Below are 15,107 nucleotides of genomic sequence, written 5' to 3'. Positions count from 1 at the left end.
TCTGAAAAGTCATGGCAGTGTTCGGTCAGCAATGGGATGTGAATACTGCAGGGAAGGCGGTGAGCGGTGAATCTGCAACAGTGCCAGAATGAAACCAGTAGATGTCACCATGACTACAGCTATCATCATCAGTAGCAGTCAGTTAGCATCCGCTATGGCTAATGGACTCCCAGATGAAGATGGGGGGACGCGAAGGATAAACAGCATTAAAATGAAAACCAAATCCAGAAGGTAAAGATTCTGCTTCCTGGTGGCCAGGAGGTCCATTCAGCCGCTTGCAGTTGGCCCGCTGCGTCCTGCTGCCGTTAGCATGATGGCGGTTTGGTTCTCACTGCTTTTCTTATCGTCACCAAAAAAGCAAACATTTCCTCATTTCTATCAGTTTTTTTACAAGATGTAAAGCAAATCCAAACCTAGGTTAGCGACCAGCTGCTGCATTAATAAGCCCTCTCAAATGCTGTGGATTCATTAATCAATCAATAATAGTCAATAATTATAAAATAACAATGATCACAAGTTAAGCTTGTTCAGCACATCAGGTGGTGTGGACAGCTGTTTCTGCAAAACAAGCTGAGCTGTGTCTGTCAAAGACGTCGTAAGCTCGCCCATAAGCTCAATGATCAGCTCGCCAATCAGCTCAACAGTCAGATCACCGAGCAGATCAACGATCAGCTCACCGATCAGGTCAACAGTCAGCTCAACGATCAGCTAGCCGATCAGCTCAACAATCAGCTTAACGATCAGCTCAACGAACAGCTCACTGATCATCTAGCGGATCAACTTAACGATCAGCTCGACGATCAGTTCAACGGTCAGCTCAATGGAATGCTCAACGATCAGCTCAACGAACAGCTCACCGATCAGCTCAATGGTCTGCTCAACGATCATCTCGCGGATCAGCTTAACGATCAGCTCGACGATCAGTTCAACGGTCAGCTCAATGGAATGCTCAACGATCAGCTCAACGAACAGCTCACCGATCAGCTCAATGGTCTGCTCAACAATCATCTCGCAGATCAGCTTAACGATCAGCTCGACGATCAGTTCAACGGTCAGCTCAATGGTCTGCTCAATGATCAGCTCAAGGGTCAGCTCGACGATCAGCTCAATGGTCAGCTCAACGAACAGTTCACCGATCAGCTCAATGGTCTGCTCAATGGTCTGCTCAACGATCAGCTCAATGGTCAGCTCAATGAACATCTCACCGATCTGCTCAACAATCAGCTCATGGAACAGCTCACCGATCAGCTCAATGGTCTGCTCAACGATCATCTCGCGGATCAGCTTAACGATCAGCTCGACGATCAGTTCAACGGTCAGCTCAATGGAATGCTCAACGATCAGCTCAACGAACAGCTCACCGATCAGCTCAACGGTCTGCTCAACAATCATCTCGCGGATCAGCTTAACGATCAGCTCGACGATCAGTTCAACGGTCAGCTATATGGAATGCTAAACGATCAGCTCAACGAACAGCTCACCGATCAGCTCAACGGTCTGCTCAACAATCATCTCGCGGATCAGCTTAACGATCAGCTCGACGATCAGTTCAACGGTCAGCTCAATGGTCTGCTCAATGATCAGCTCAAGGGTCAGCTCGATGATCAGCTCAATGGTCAGCTCAACGAACAGTTCACCGATCAGCTCAATGGTCTGCTCAATGGTCTGCTCAACGATCAGCTCAATGGTCAGCTCAACGAACATCTCGCGGATCAGCTCAACAATCAGCTCGACGATCAGTTCAACAGTCAGCTCAATGGTCTGCTCAACGATCAGCTCAACGAACAGCTCACCGATCAGCTCAACGGTCTGCTCAACAATCATCTCGCGGATCAGCTTAACGATCAGCTCGACGATCAGTTCAACGGTCAGCTATATGGAATGCTAAACGATCAGCTCAACAAACAGCTCACCGATCAGCTCAACGGTCTGCTCAACAATCATCTCGCGGATCAGCTTAACGATCAGCTAAACGATCAGTTCAACGGTCAGCTCAATGGTCTGCTCAATGATCAGCTCAAGGGTCAGCTCGACGATCAGCTCAATGGTCAGCTCAACGAACAGCTCACCGATCAGCTCAACGATCTGCTCAAAAGTCAGCTCAATGATCAGCTCGCTGATCAGCTCAACAGTCAGCTCAACGATCAGCTCACCAATCAGCTCAACGATCAGCTCACCGATCAGCTCAAAAGTCAGCTCAATGATCAGCTCACCGATCAGCTAAACAGTCAGCTCAACGATCAGCTCACCGATCAGCACAATGGTCTGCTCAACGATCAGCTTGCGAATCAGCTCAACGGTCAGCTCACCGATCAGCTCACCGATCAGCTTAACGAACATCTCGCGGATCAGCTCAACAGTCAGCTCAACGATCATCTAAACAGTCAGCTCAATGATCAGCTTACCGGTCAGCTCAATAGTCTGCTCAACGATCAGCTCAACGATCAGCTCAACGGTCAGCTCAACGATCAGCTCAACGATCAGCTCAATGATCAGTTCAACGGTCAGCTCAATGGAATGCTTAATGATCAGCTCAACGAACAGCTCACCGATCAGCTCAACGGTCTGCTCAATGGTCTGCTCAACGATCATCTCGCGGAACAGCTTAATGATCAGCTCGACGATCAGTTCAACGGTCAGCTCAATGGTCTGCTCAATGATCAGCTCAAGGGTCAGCTCGACGATCAGCTCAATGGTCAGCTCAACGAACAGCTCACCGATCAGCTCAACGATCTGCTCAAAAGTCAGCTCAATGATCAGCTCGCTGATCAGCTCAACAGTCAGCTCAACGATCAGCTCACCAATCAGCTCAATGATCAGCTCACCGATCAGCTCAACAGTCAGCTCAATGATCAGCTGACCGATCAGCTAAACAGTCAGCTCAACGATCAGCTCACCGATCAGCTCACCGATCAGCTTAACGAACATCTCGCGGATCAGCTCAACAGTCAGCTCAACGATCATCTAAACAGTCAGCTCAATGATCAGCTTACCGGTCAGCTCAATAGTCTGCTCAACGATCAGCTCAACGATCAGCTCAACGATCATCTCAACGATCATCTCAACGATCAGCTCAATGATCAGTTCAACGGTCAGCTCAATGGAATGCTTAATGATCAGCTCACCGATCAGCTTAACGAACATCTCGCGGATCAGCTCAACAGTCAGCTCAACGATCATCTAAACAGTCAGCTCAATGATCAGCTTACCGGTCAGCTCAATAGTCTGCTCAACGATCAGCTCAACGATCAGCTCAACGATCATCTCAACGATCATCTCAACGATCAGCTCAATGATCAGTTCAACGGTCAGCTCAATGGAATGCTTAATGATCAGCTCAACGAACAGCTCACCGATCAGCTCAACGGTCTGCTCAATGGTCTGCTCAACGATCATCTCGCGGAACAGCTTAATGATCAGCTCGACGATCAGTTCAACGGTCAGCTCAATGGTCTGCTCAATGATCAGCTCAAGGGTCAGCTCGACGATCAGCTCAACGGTCAGGTCAACGGTCAGCTCAACGAACAGTTCACCGATCAGCTCAACGGTCTGCTCAATGGTCTGCTCAACGATCAGCTCAACGGTCAGCTCAACGAACAGCTCACCGATCAGCTCACCGATCAGCTCTACGAACATCTCGCGGATCAGCTCAACGATCAGATCGACGATCAGTTCAACAGTCAGCTCAATGGTCTGCTCAACGATCAGCTCAACGAACAGCTCAACGGTCTGCTCAACAAACAGTTCACCGATCAGCTCAACGGTCTGCTCGCTGATCAGCTCAATGATCAGCTCGCTGATCAGCTCAACAGTCAGCTCAACGATCAGCTCACCTATCAGATCAACGATCAGCTCACCGATCAGCTCAACAGTCAGCTTAACGATCAGCTAGCCCATAAGCTCAACAATCAGCTTAACGATCAGCTCAACGAACAGCTCACTGATCATCTAGCGGATCAACTTAACGATCAGCTCGACGATCAGTTCAACGGTCAGCTCAATGGAATGCTCAACGATCAGCTCAACGAACAGCTCACCGATCAGCTCAATGGTCTGCTCAACGATCATCTCGCGGATCAGCTTAACGATCAGTTCGACGATCAGTTCAACGGTCAGCTCAATGGAATGCTCAACGATCAGCTCAACGAACAGCTCACCGATCAGCTCAACGATCTGCTCAAAAGTCAGCTCAATGATCAGCTCGCTGATCAGCTCAACAGTCAGCTCAACGATCAGCTCACCAATCAGCTCAATGATCAGCTCACCGATCAGCTCAACAGTCAGCTCAATGATCAGCTGACCGATCAGCTAAACAGTCAGCTCAACGATCAGCTCACCGATCAGCTCACCGATCAGCTTAACGAACATCTCGCGGATCAGCTCAACAGTCAGCTCAACGATCATCTAAACAGTCAGCTCAATGATCAGCTTACCGGTCAGCTCAATAGTCTGCTCAACGATCAGCTCAACGATCAGCTCAACGATCATCTCAACGATCATCTCAACGATCAGCTCAATGATCAGTTCAACGGTCAGCTCAATGGAATGCTTAATGATCAGCTCACCGATCAGCTTAACGAACATCTCGCGGATCAGCTCAACAGTCAGCTCAACGATCATCTAAACAGTCAGCTCAATGATCAGCTTACCGGTCAGCTCAATAGTCTGCTCAACGATCAGCTCAACGATCAGCTCAACGATCATCTCAACGATCATCTCAACGATCAGCTCAATGATCAGTTCAACGGTCAGCTCAATGGAATGCTTAATGATCAGCTCAACGAACAGCTCACCGATCAGCTCAACGGTCTGCTCAATGGTCTGCTCAACGATCATCTCGCGGAACAGCTTAATGATCAGCTCGACGATCAGTTCAACGGTCAGCTCAATGGTCTGCTCAATGATCAGCTCAAGGGTCAGCTCGACGATCAGCTCAACGGTCAGGTCAACGGTCAGCTCAACGAACAGTTCACCGATCAGCTCAACGGTCTGCTCAATGGTCTGCTCAACGATCAGCTCAACGGTCAGCTCAACGAACAGCTCACCGATCAGCTCACCGATCAGCTCTACGAACATCTCGCGGATCAGCTCAACGATCAGATCGACGATCAGTTCAACAGTCAGCTCAATGGTCTGCTCAACGATCAGCTCAACGAACAGCTCAACGGTCTGCTCAACAAACAGTTCACCGATCAGCTCAACGGTCTGCTCGCTGATCAGCTCAATGATCAGCTCGCTGATCAGCTCAACAGTCAGCTCAACGATCAGCTCACCTATCAGATCAACGATCAGCTCACCGATCAGCTCAACAGTCAGCTTAACGATCAGCTAGCCCATAAGCTCAACAATCAGCTTAACGATCAGCTCAACGAACAGCTCACTGATCATCTAGCGGATCAACTTAACGATCAGCTCGACGATCAGTTCAACGGTCAGCTCAATGGAATGCTCAACGATCAGCTCAACGAACAGCTCACCGATCAGCTCAATGGTCTGCTCAACGATCATCTCGCGGATCAGCTTAACGATCAGTTCGACGATCAGTTCAACGGTCAGCTCAATGGAATGCTCAACGATCAGCTCAACGAACAGCTCACCGATCAGCTCAACGGTCTGCTCAACAATCATCTCGCGGATCAGCTTAACGATCAGCTCGACGATCAGTTCAACGGTCAGCTATATGGAATGCTAAACGATCAGCTCAACGAACAGCTCACCGATCAGCTCAACGGTCTGCTCAACAATCATCTCGCGGATCAGCTTAACGATCAGCTAAACGATCAGTTCAACGGTCAGCTCAATGGTCTGCTCAATGATCAGCTCAAGGGTCAGCTCGACGATCAGCTCAATGGTCAGCTCAACGAACAGCTCACCGATCAGCTCAACGATCTGCTCAAAAGTCAGCTCAATGATCAGCTCGCTGATCAGCTCAACAGTCAGCTCAACGATCAGCTCACCAATCAGCTCAACGATCAGCTCACCGATCAGCTCAAAAGTCAGCTCAATGATCAGCTCACCGATCAGCTAAACAGTCAGCTCAACGATCAGCTCACCGATCAGCACAATGGTCTGCTCAACGATCAGCTTGCGAATCAGCTCAACGGTCAGCTCACCGATCAGCTCACCGATCAGCTTAACGAACATCTCGCGGATCAGCTCAACAGTCAGCTCAACGATCATCTAAACAGTCAGCTCAATGATCAGCTTACCGGTCAGCTCAATAGTCTGCTCAACGATCAGCTCAACGATCAGCTCAACGGTCAGCTCAACGATCAGCTCAACGATCAGCTCAATGATCAGTTCAACGGTCAGCTCAATGGAATGCTTAATGATCAGCTCAACGAACAGCTCACCGATCAGCTCAACGGTCTGCTCAATGGTCTGCTCAACGATCATCTCGCGGAACAGCTTAATGATCAGCTCGACGATCAGTTCAACGGTCAGCTCAATGGTCTGCTCAATGATCAGCTCAAGGGTCAGCTCGACGATCAGCTCAATGGTCAGCTCAACGAACAGCTCACCGATCAGCTCAACGATCTGCTCAAAAGTCAGCTCAATGATCAGCTCGCTGATCAGCTCAACAGTCAGCTCAACGATCAGCTCACCAATCAGCTCAATGATCAGCTCACCGATCAGCTCAACAGTCAGCTCAATGATCAGCTGACCGATCAGCTAAACAGTCAGCTCAACGATCAGCTCACCGATCAGCTCACCGATCAGCTTAACGAACATCTCGCGGATCAGCTCAACAGTCAGCTCAACGATCATCTAAACAGTCAGCTCAATGATCAGCTTACCGGTCAGCTCAATAGTCTGCTCAACGATCAGCTCAACGATCAGCTCAACGATCATCTCAACGATCATCTCAACGATCAGCTCAATGATCAGTTCAACGGTCAGCTCAATGGAATGCTTAATGATCAGCTCACCGATCAGCTTAACGAACATCTCGCGGATCAGCTCAACAGTCAGCTCAACGATCATCTAAACAGTCAGCTCAATGATCAGCTTACCGGTCAGCTCAATAGTCTGCTCAACGATCAGCTCAACGATCAGCTCAACGATCATCTCAACGATCAGCTCAATGATCAGTTCAACGGTCAGCTCAATGGAATGCTTAATGATCAGCTCAACGAACAGCTCACCGATCAGCTCAACGGTCTGCTCAATGGTCTGCTCAACGATCATCTCGCGGAACAGCTTAATGATCAGCTCGACGATCAGTTCAACGGTCAGCTCAATGGTCTGCTCAATGATCAGCTCAAGGGTCAGCTCGACGATCAGCTCAACGGTCAGGTCAACGGTCAGCTCAACGAACAGTTCACCGATCAGCTCAACGGTCTGCTCAATGGTCTGCTCAACGATCAGCTCAACGGTCAGCTCAACGAACAGCTCACCGATCAGCTCACCGATCAGCTCTACGAACATCTCGCGGATCAGCTCAACGATCAGATCGACGATCAGTTCAACAGTCAGCTCAATGGTCTGCTCAACGATCAGCTCAACGAACAGCTCAACGGTCTGCTCAACAAACAGTTCACCGATCAGCTCAACGGTCTGCTCGCTGATCAGCTCAATGATCAGCTCGCTGATCAGCTCAACAGTCAGCTCAACGATCAGCTCACCTATCAGATCAACGATCAGCTCACCGATCAGCTCAACAGTCAGCTTAACGATCAGCTAGCCCATAAGCTCAACAATCAGCTTAACGATCAGCTCAACGAACAGCTCACTGATCATCTAGCGGATCAACTTAACGATCAGCTCGACGATCAGTTCAACGGTCAGCTCAATGGAATGCTCAACGATCAGCTCAACGAACAGCTCACCGATCAGCTCAATGGTCTGCTCAACGATCATCTCGCGGATCAGCTTAACGATCAGTTCGACGATCAGTTCAACGGTCAGCTCAATGGAATGCTCAACGATCAGCTCAACGAACAGCTCACCGATCAGCTCAACGGTCTGCTCAACAATCATCTCGCGGATCAGCTTAACGATCAGCTCGACGATCAGTTCAACGGTCAGCTATATGGAATGCTAAACGATCAGCTCAACGAACAGCTCACCGATCAGCTCAACGGTCTGCTCAACAATCATCTCGCGGATCAGCTTAACGATCAGCTCGACGATCAGTTCAACGGTCAGCTCAATGGTCTGCTCAATGATCAGCTCAAGGGTCAGCTCGACGATCAGCTCAACGGTCAGCTCAACGAACAGTTCACTGATCAGCTCAATGGTCTGCTCAATGGTCTGCTCAACGATCAGCTCAATGGTCAGCTCAACGAACATCTCGCGGATCAGCTCAACAATCAGCTCGACGATCAGTTCAACAGTCAGCTCAATGGTCTGCTCAACGATCAGCTCAACGAACAGTTCACCGATCAGCTCAACGGTCTGCTCGCTGATCAGCTCAATGATCAGCTCGCTGATCAGCTCAACAGTCAGCTTAACGATCAGCTCACCGATCTGCTCAATGATGAGCTCAACGGTCAACTCAACGGTAAGCTGAACGAACAGCTCACCGATCAGCTCAAGGGTCTGCTCAACGATCACCTCACGGATTAGGTCAACGGTCAGCTCAATGGTCTGCTCAACGATGAGCTAAACGGTCAGCTCACCAATCAGCTCAACGGTCTGCTAAACAATCATCTCGCGGATCAGCTTAACGATCAGCTCGACGATCAGTTCAACGGTCAGCTCAATGGAATGCTCAACGATCAGCTCAACGAACAGCTCACCGATCAGCTCAACGGTCTGCTCAACGGTGAGCTCAACGAACAGTTCACCGATCAGCTCAACGGTCTGCTCAATGGTCTGCTCAACGATCAGCTCAACGAACAGCTCACCGATAAGCTCAACGAACATCTCGCGGATCAGCTCAACGATCAGCTCGACGATCAGTTCAACAGTCAGCTCAATGGTCAGCTCAACGATCAGCTCAACGAACAGCTCACCGATCAGCTCTACGAACATCTCGCGGATCAGCTCACCGATCAGCTCAACGGTCTGCCCAACAACCTGCTCACGGATCAGCTCAACGATCAGCTCAACGATCAGCTCAACGGTCAGCTCAATGGTCAGTTCAACGATAAGCTTAAAGATCAGTTCAATGATCAGCTCAACGGTCAGCCCAATGGTCTGCTCAACGTACAGCTCAATGGTCTGCTCAACAACCTGCTTGCGGATCAGCTCAATGATCAGCTCAACGGTCAGCTCAATGGTCAGCTCAACGATAAGCTTAACGATTAGTTCAATGATCAGCTCAACGGTCAGCTCAATGGTCTGCTCAATGACCAGCTCAACGACCAGCTCGCCCATTAGCTCAACGATCATCTCAATGATCATGTCAACGGTCAGCTCAACGAACAGTTCACCGATCAGCTCAATGGTCTGCTCAACGATCATCTTGTGGATCAGTTTAACGATCAGCTCGACGATCAGCTTAACGATCAGCTCAACAGTCAGCTCAACGAACAGCTCACTGATCAGTTCAACGGTCAGCTCAATGGTCTGCTCAATGATCAGCTCAAGGGTCAGCTCGACGATCAGCTCGACGATCAGTTCAACGGTCAGCTCAATGGTCTGCTCAATGATCAGCTCAAGGGTCAGCTCGACGATCAGCTCAACGGTCAGGTCAACGGTCAGCTCAACGAACAGTTCACCGATCAGCTCAACGGTCTGCTCAATGGTCTGCTCAACGATCAGCTCAACGGTCAGCTCAACGAACAGCTCACCGATCAGCTCACCGATCAGCTCTACGAACATCTCGCGGATCAGCTCAACGATCAGATCGACGATCAGTTCAACAGTCAGCTCAATGGTCTGCTCAACGATCAGCTCAACGAACAGCTCAACGGTCTGCTCAACGAACAGTTCACCGATCAGCTCAACGGTCTGCTCGCTGATCAGCTCAATGATCAGCTCGCTGATCAGCTCAACAGTCAGCTTAACGATCAGCTCACCGATCTGCTCAATGATGAGCTCAACGGTCAACTCAACGGTAAGCTGAACGAACAGCTCACCGATCAGCTCAAGGGTCTGCTCAACGATCACCTCTCGGATCAGGTCAACGGTCAGCTCAATGGTCTGCTCAACGATGAGCTAAACGGTCAGCTCACCAATCAGCTCAACGGTCTGCTAAACAATCATCTCGCGGATCAGCTTAACGATCAGCTCGACGATCAGTTCAACGGTCAGCTCAATGGAATGCTCAACGATCAGCTCAACGAACAGCTCACCGATCAGCTCAACGGTCTGCTCAACGGTAAGCTCAACGAACAGTTCACCGATCAGCTCAACGGTCTGCTCAATGGTCTGCTCAACGATCAGCTCAACGAACAGCTCACCGATCAGCTCAACGAACATCTCGCGGATCAGCTCAACGATCAGCTCGACGATCAGTTCAACGGTCAGCTCAATGGTCAGCTCAACGGTCAGCTCAACGAACAGCTCACCAATAAGCTCAACGAACATCTCGCGGATCAGCTCAACGATCAGCTCGACGATCAGTTCAACAGTCAGCTCAACGATCAGCTCAACGAACAGCTCACCGATCAGCTCAAATGTCTGCTCAAAAGTCAGCTCAATGATCAGCTCGCTGATAAGCTCAACAGTCAGCTCAACGATCAGCTCACCAATCAGCTCAACGATCAGCTCAACAGTCAGCTCAATGATCAGCTCACCGATCAGCTAAACAGTCAGCTCAACGATCAGCTCACCGATCAGCACAATGGTCTGCTCAACGATCAGCTCACCGAGCAGCTCACCGATCAGCTTAACGAACATCTCGACGATCAGCTCAATGGTCTGCTCAATGATCAGCTCAACGACCAGCTCGCCCATTAGCTCAACGATCAGCTCGTGGGTCAGCTCAACGAACAGCTCGCGGATCAGCTCAACGATCAGCTCAACGATCAGCTCGACGATCAGCTCAACGGTCAGATGAACGAACAGCTCACCGATCAGCTCAACGGTCTGCCCAACAACCTGCTCACGGATCAGCTCAACGATCAGCTCAACGATCAGCTCAACGGTCAGCTCAATGGTCAGTTCAACGATAAGCTTAAAGATCAGTTCAATGATCAGCTCAACGGTCAGCCCAATGGTCTGCTCAACGTACAGCTCAATGGTTTGCTCAACAACCTGCTTGCGGATCAGCTCAATGATCAGCTCAACGGTCAGCTCAATGGTCAGCTCAACGATAAGCTTAACGATTAGTTCAATGATCAGCTCAATGGTCTGCTCAATGACCAGCTCAACGACCAGCTCGCCCATTAGCTCAACAATCATCTCAATGATCATCTCAACAGTCAGCTCAACGAACAGCTCACTGATCAGCTCAAGGGTCTGCTCAACGATCATCTTGTGGATCAGTTTAACGATCAGCTCGACGATCAGTTCAACGGTCAGCTCAATGGTCTGCTCAACGATCAGCTCAACGAACAGCTCGTCCATGAGCTCAACGATCATCTCAATGATCAGCTCAACGGTCAGCTCAATGAACAGCTCACTGATCAGCTCAAAGGTCTGCTCAACGGTCAGCTCAATGAACAGCTCACCGATCAGCTCAAGGGTCTGCTCAATGATCACCTTTCGGATTTGCTCAACGGTCAGCTCAATGGTCTGCTCGTCGATCAGCTCAACGATCAGCTTGTGGGTCAGCTCAACGAACAGCTCACTAATCAGCTCAACGATCAGCTCAATGGTCAGCTCAATGGTCAGTTCAACGATCAGCTTGTGGGTCAGCTCAACGAACAGCTCACTGATCAGCTCAACGAACAGCTCACTGATCAGCTCAATGGTCAGCTCAATGGTCAGTTCAACGATCAGCTTGTGGGTCAGCTCAACAACCTGCTCGCGGATCAGCTCAACGATCAGCTCGACGATCAGTTCAACGTTCAGCTCAATGGTCTGATCAACGATCAGCTGAACAAACAGCTCAACGATCAGCTCAACGATCAGCTGAACGATCAGTTTGACGGTCAGCTTAACGGTCAGCTCAACGAACAGCTCACCGATCAGCTCAACGGTCAGCTCAAATGTCAGCTCGCGGATCAGCTCGCCCATTAGCTCAACGATCATCTCAATGATCAGCTCAATGGTCAACTCAATGGTCTGCTCAACGATCAGCTCAATGATCAGCTCAACGGTCTGCTCAACGATCAGCTCGCGGATCAGTTCAACGATCAGCACGACGATCAGCTCGACGGTCAGCTCAAGTGAACAGCTCACCAATCAGCTCAAGGGTCTGCTCAACAATCACCTCTCGGGTCAGCTCAACGGTCAGCACAATGGTCTGCTCAACGATCAGCTCAATGATCAGCTCAACGGTCTGCTCAACGATCAGCTCGCGGATCAGCTCAACGATCAGCACGACGATCAGCTCGACGGTCAGCTCAAGTGAACAGCTCACCAATCAGCTCAAGGGTCTGCTCAACAATCACCTCTCGGTTCAGCTCAACGGTCTGCTCAACGGTCAGCTCAACGATAAGTTTAACGATCAGCTCAAAAATATGCTTAACGATCAGCTCGTGGGTCAGCTCAGCGAACAGCTCACTGATCAGCTAAACGATCAGCTCAACGTACAGCTCAACGGTCTGCTTAACAACCTGTTCGCGGATCAGCTCAACGATCAGCTTAACGGTCAGCTCAATGGTCAGTTCAACGACAAGCTTAACGATCAGTTCAATGATCAGCTCAACAGTCAGCACAATGGTCTGCTCAACGATCAGCTCACTGATCAGCTCAACGGTCTGCTCAACGGTCAGCTCAACGATAAGTTTAACGATCAGCTCAAAAATATGCTCAACGATCAGCTCGTGGGTCAGCTCAGCGAACAGCTCACTGATCAGCTCAACGATCAGCTCAACGTACAGCTCAATGGTCTGCTCAAAAACCTGCTCGTGGATCAGCTCAACGATCAGCTCAACGATCAGCTCGATGATCAGCTCAACGGTCAGCTCAATGGTCAGCTGAACGATAAGCTTAACGATCAGTTCAATGATCAGCTCAACGGTCAGCTCAACGAACAGCTCACTGATCAGCTCACGGGCCTGCTCAATGATCACCTTTCGGATCTGCTCAACGGTCAGCTCAAGGATAAGTTTAACGATCAGCTCAATGATCAGCTCAACGATCAGCTCAATGGTCAGCTCAACGATAAGCTTCACGATCAGTTCAATGATCAGCTCAACGGTCAGCTCAACGAACAGCTCACCGATCAGCTCAACGGTCTGCTCAACGATCATTTCGCTGATCAGCTCGTGGATCAGTTCAATGGTCAGCTCAACGAACAGCTCACCGATCAGTTCAAGGGTCTGCTCAATGATCACCTTTCGGATCACCTCAACGGTCAGCTCAATGGTCTGTTCGTGGGTCAGCTCAACGAACAGCTCACTGATCAGCTCAACGGTCTGCTCAACGATCTGCTCACTGATCAGCTTAATGATCAGCTCATAGATCAGCTCAACGGTCTGCTCAACGATCAACTTGCGGATCAGCTCGCCCATTAGCTCAACAATCATCTCAATGATCAGCTCAACGGTCAGCTCAACTGTCTGCTCAACGATCAGCTCATTGATCAGCTCAACGATCAGCTCAACGAACAGCTCAACGGTTAGCTCACCGGTCAGCTCAATGATCAGCTCAACAATCAGCTCACCTTCCTTTGGAATGTGGCGTTTCTTTTTACGAATCACAGCATAGCTGGCTCTACACCAGAAAAACATGTAACACACGTGTAACTCTGACCTTATGAATAACAAAGTTCCAGGTTTTAGGAGATAATGAGCGAATTATGGAACTAACTGGTTGTGTGCTGTTTACAATTCTTTCATTGTTCTCTGCTGCAATTCGAAACCATACAAACTCTGATTCACACCATCAGGTTTACCAGCTTCTCAGTCATTATGGCCTGTAAAGAGTCCAGACACACAGACACCGTGGAAACAGAGGATGAAATGACGTTGCATCATATATCTGGGGTCTCAAACATATGGCCTGAGGACCAGTTTTCTGTTTAAATGTAAACCGTTTCCACGGCAGAGGTCTGGGTTACTACACGCATGTAAAAAAGTACATGTATGAACATTTAAAATAAATAACAAAAACATACGTTGTGGCAAATAAACTTTTAATAATCTGAGTGAGATGAGACCTGACAACTTGTATCGTCTGATGTCAGCAGGAAGAAACAAACCTCCCCTCACCCACCCGCCCCTCACTACCTGCCCCTCACCTCCTGCCCCTCACCACCCCCCTCTCACCACCCGCCCCTCACTACCCGCCCCTCACCTCCTGCCCCTCACCACCCCCTCTCACCACCCGCCCCTCACTACCCGCCCCTCACCACCTGCCCCCCACCACCTGCCCCACCACCACCTGCCCCTCACTACCTGTTCCTCACCACCTGTTCCTCACCACCTGCCCCACCACCACCTGCCCCTCACTAACCGCCCCTCACTACCTGCCCCTCACTACCCGCCTCTCACCACCTGCCCCTCACTAACCGCCCCTCACCACCTGCCCCATCACCACCTGCCCCTCACTAACCGCCCCTCACCACCTGCCCCATCACCACCTGCCCCTCATTACCTGTCCCTCACCACCTGCCCCACCACCACCTGCCCCTCACTAACCACCCCTCACTACCCGCCCCTCACCACCTGCCCCCCACCACCTGCCCCACCACCACCTGCCCCTCACTACCTGTTCCTCACCACCTGTTCCTCACCACCTGCCCCACCACCACCTGCCCCTCACTAACCGCCCCTCACTACCTGCCCCTCACTACCTGCCCCTCACCACCTGCCCCTCACCACCTGCCCCATCACCACCTGCCCCTCATTACCTGTCCCTCACCACCTGCCCCACCACCACCTGCCCCTCACTAACCACCCCTCACTACCTGCCCCTCACTACCTGCCCCTCACCTCCTGCCCCTCACCACCCCCCTCTCCCCACCCGCCCCTCACTACCTGTCCCTCACCACCTGCCCCATCACCACCTGCCCCTCATTACCTGTCCCTCACCACCTGCCCCACCACCACCTGCCCCTCACTAACCGCCCATCACTACCTGCACCTCACCACCCGCTCCTCACTACC

General features: G+C 50.5%; 1 protein-coding gene across 2 annotated transcripts in view; it reads right to left on the bottom strand.

The window, feature by feature from the left end:
• LOC306759999 (pre-B-cell leukemia transcription factor 1-like) overlaps window positions 1–15,107 on the bottom strand; it is a gene marked incomplete at its 5' end in the record, with an annotated part of 169,490 nt that overhangs the window by 77,617 nt on the left and 76,766 nt on the right. The window lies entirely within an intron of this gene.

Source organism: Telmatherina bonti (assembly GCF_933228915.1).
Source record: "Telmatherina bonti genome assembly, chromosome: 8".
In the NCBI taxonomy this organism is placed as follows: Eukaryota; Metazoa; Chordata; class Actinopteri; order Atheriniformes; family Telmatherinidae; genus Telmatherina; species Telmatherina bonti.
Note: the sequence above shows the minus strand (reverse complement) of the source record. Positions and strands in the feature narration are given on the sequence as shown.